Raw genomic sequence first — 4,392 nt, 5'->3', positions numbered from 1 at the left:
TTCACTCTCCTCATTCACTTTCATCAAGAGGCTCTTTAGTTCTTCGCTTTCTGCCATAAGGGTGATGCATTTTCATTTTCATCTAATTTTATTTGAACTATTTTCAGATTGCTGGCTGTGGTTAAGATGTTCATCTGCCACAAAGATGATCACAGTGCTGATATGACATTCAGCTCCAAAACACATCTCCTTTTTGTGGTTTAAACTGATTCCATTTTGGTATTATTTGAATAGTTGCAAATACTGTTTTTAAATTTACATTCTTCACTTGGCATTTAAGTAAAACCTTACTCACTTGGCATTTAAGTAAATCAGCTGTTTTTACTTATAAGTGGTACGTGTAATTTATTTTAGAAACAAATGGAAAAAAAAATCTATTTAAAGAAGGTACCTGCTGCTAACTTCCTTACCAATTTTTTATTAAAAAAGAAATTAAAAAAACAAAACAAAAAGTTGAAGTGATTTAATGGATGTATTATTCACTAGGCTATTTGTTGTTTATTTCCAAATGTTATCTTTGACCTGGAGGAGGGCATGGCAACCCACTCCAATATTCTTGCTTGAGAATTCCAGGGACAGGAGAGCTTGGCAGGCTACAGTCCATAGGGTCACAAAGAGTCAGACACCACTGAAGCAACTTAGCACGTAACACGCAATCCTAAATACATTAAGATAAATCTTCTATTTTATAGTCACTGAATGAAATATTTGTTCTTTTTTTTTACTGCTGGATGTATTTTCACAAAATACTAGGTGCCTTCTGTGGGTAGGAAATGCAAAGCTTTATAATCAAATCAAATTCAGAGCTTGGTTTTGAAGCAAGCAAATCAATGGCCTGCTTTTATGAGTAAACATGCCAATGAGGGTAATTGTAAATCTCTGGCTCAAGGTAATTATTCAATATATATTTGGCAAATGCCACACTGTCCATGACTTTCATTCTTCTGTTTCCTTGGAACAATGTTCACTCAGTCATCTATCGACATTACAAGTATTAACTGTAATCACTGATTACCAAAAATAAGGGCCTTACCTTTATTATTGAGAGGAAGGCAGAAGATAAGCTAGTAAAGAAGAAATGAATGTGTTTACAAATTGAATTAAGTTATATGAAAGCATTAAACAGGTTCAGTGATTGAAAAGTATATGTTGGTCAAAGAGGGTCTGTTAATGCAGAACATAACATACCTTTTTTCTTTGGTGAAATTGTGTTATGAATAAGTGAACCATTGAAACACACCATATGTGGTGGTTTTAATACAACATTTTTGAGCTTTACAATAAGATATGTAGCAAGAAGATGAAAAAAGCTAAGATGGGTCACTCATTCTTTAGTACTGTTTAATAGAAAAATATAATACTTTAAACATTGCTACCATGGAGTCATCACTCTTCTCTAGGCCAATAATTTTGTTTGTTTGTTTTCTGACTGTGCTGCCTGACATGTGGGATCCTATATATATAGGTAACAGCTGTTGGTGAAGATTGAATTACACTCTATATTTTGCCTCACCTCAAATATTCAATAGATGCTATAATGGAAAGAATAAATAACCAAGCATTGTGAAAGCACTGAAATCTTGACTTTTTTTTTTTCAACTTGTTTTAAATTGTTGGAACACAAACATCTGATACTGAATATTTTTAGGAATTCCCTGGTGGTACAGTGGTTTAAGACTGCGTTTCCACTGCAAGGGGCATGGGTTCAATCCCTGGTCAGGGAATTAGGATACCACATGTCAGGCAGCACAGCCAGAAAACAAACAAACAAAATTATTGGCCTAGAGAAGAGTGATGACTCCATGGTAGCAACGTTTAAAGTATTATATTTTTCTATTAAACAGTACTAAAGAATGAGTGACCCATCTTAGCTTTTTTCATCTTCTTGCTACATATCTTATTGTAAAGCTCAAAAATGTTGTATTAAAACCACCACATATGGTGTGTTTCAATGGTTCACTTATTCATAACACAATTTCACCAAAGAAAAAAGGTATGTTATGTTCTGCATTAACAGACCCTCTTTGACCAACATATACTTTTCAATCACTGAACCTGTTTAATGCTTTCATATAACTTAATTCAATTTGTAAACACATTCATTTCTTCCTTACTAGCTTATCTTCTGCCTTCCTCTCAATAATAAAGGCAAGGCCCTTATTTTTCGTAATCATTACAGTTAATACTTATAATGTCGATAGATGACTGAGTGAACATTGTTCCAAGGAAACAGAAGACTGAAAGTCATGGATAGCGTGTCATTTGCCAAATATATATTGAATAATTACCTTGAGCCAGAGATTTACTATATATATATACATATATATATGTATATGTATAATATTTATTTAGCTGCATGGGGTCTTAGTTGTGGTGCATGGGCTTTTCTTATGGCATGTGGGATCTTAGTTCCCAGACCTGGGATGGAACCTGCATCACCTGCATTGGAAGGAGGATTCTTCTGGAGGATTCTGGTGGTTACCAGACTGCCAGGGAAATCCCCCAATGTATGTTCTGAAGTCTGTTCTATGTATGATAACACTGGGTCTCAGAGAGGACCAAGGTCACACACCTTGTGAATTACTAATCTGAGATTTAATTATTTACATATCTGTTTTTCCAGCTATACAAAATAAGCTATATAGCAGTAGGACCCTGTATGTTTAAGAGTATGGATTCTGGATTTAGGGTCCTGATAATTTCTTGTTTTTCAATCTGTGAAAAAGTACTTTTCTCTTAGTTTTCTTATCTGTAAGTAGGGATAAAATCTGATAATGCACATGAGACACCAAGAATAGTGGCTAACAACGAGATAGGCTGGAACCTTCTTGTCTGACCTCTTATCAATTTTTATTAAGGAGGCCAAGAACCCTGGTCAGTAATAACAACAAAGTCAACACTGTAAATCTTAGATATTTTCATATATATGTGTATTTTAATGTTATTAACACTTATTATAGACAAAATCTATTAGTTCCTCTGTAAACAATTTCTGAGTGAGGCACTCTACACCTGTGTTCTAACATTCTTAAATGTTCAGCATCTTTCTGCCTTCATGGGACTATGTGGTGGGTTCAATGGCTCTAAAAAGTGGCTTCTTTACTTTGATTTAGGGTCTCCCAGGGATTTGAGAAAATTCATATCATATTGATTTGAAGATCACATCAAGCTTCCCAAAGGAAATCTCTCTCTGTATTAAACACCCAAGTGTGTATAATGCTCCCTATTAGTAATATAAAATATGGGTAAATATCAAGTTTCTTTTCTTAACTAGTAAGAAATGTAAGATTGTCGATTTCTTATGCAGACACTAATCTTAATTGGTTTTTGAGTACACAGCAAGCAAGTTCTACAAGACTGGGGCATCTAAGACCACAGAAAAAGCTGATGCCAGGAGCTTAAAAATGTTATCTTCACAGTAAATCAACTTTGGGGTAAGACCACATGAAAACAAAACAAAACACAATGCATATGAATTTTTCTGATTTCTTTAACAATGTTAATATTTTAATTTCTGTGCTGTAGAGATTAGTTTGAGTAATAAGTTCAAAAATGATTTAAGATTGAGGAGTGAGAAATGTAGTGGTCACTTTTTTTTTTTTTATTCCTTATTCAGGAACTAAGCATCCAATCCAAGCATGCCATTTCATAAAGCTACAAAGGTGGGTAAGAAAAGAAATCAAGATGGTGCTAAGCAATTTTATCATGGGTACTAGAAAAATTAATTCAGTGTATGACCTACTAAGGGCATTCAGTGGAAGTAAAGAATACACATACGTTGGAAAATTGAGAGAGTAGCATTGACATATATACACGTGTGTGTGTGAGTCGCTCTATGTGTAAAGTAGATAGCTAGTGGGAAGCTACTATATAGCACAGGGAGCTCAGTCCGGTGCCCTGTGATGACCTAGAGGGATGGGATGGGGCAGCGGTGGGGGAGCGGTCCAAGAGGGAGGGGGTATATGTATACATATAGCTGATTCACGTTGGACAGCAGAAACTAACACAGTATTGTAAAGCAATTATCCTCCAATTAAAAAAAAAAACAAATATGTTGAGATGATGAAGACTACAAAATTTATTTATCCTCACACAGAGACACATTTGTTCCAAGTGTGGTAAGTTTATTGAACCAAGTAGGTGTTCAGTACATCTTTATTTAAGAAAGAAGGAAACGGAAGGGGGAAAAATATCGACCACTAGAGATGTCTCCTATTACTGCAGAATTTCAAGAGCACGGCTGCATCTCTGCATAACAACAGTTAACTTTTACATAGGTTTTCAATTTAACTTATTGGGCTTCCCAGCTGGCCCAGGGGTAATCCACCTGCTCATGCAGGAGACTCAGGAGACTCACTGGATTGGGAAGATCTCCTGGAGAAGGAAATGGAA

Source organism: Odocoileus virginianus, chromosome 11 (assembly GCF_023699985.2).
Source record: "Odocoileus virginianus isolate 20LAN1187 ecotype Illinois chromosome 11, Ovbor_1.2, whole genome shotgun sequence".
NCBI lineage: Eukaryota > Metazoa > Chordata > Mammalia > Artiodactyla > Cervidae > Odocoileus > Odocoileus virginianus.
Note: the sequence above shows the minus strand (reverse complement) of the source record.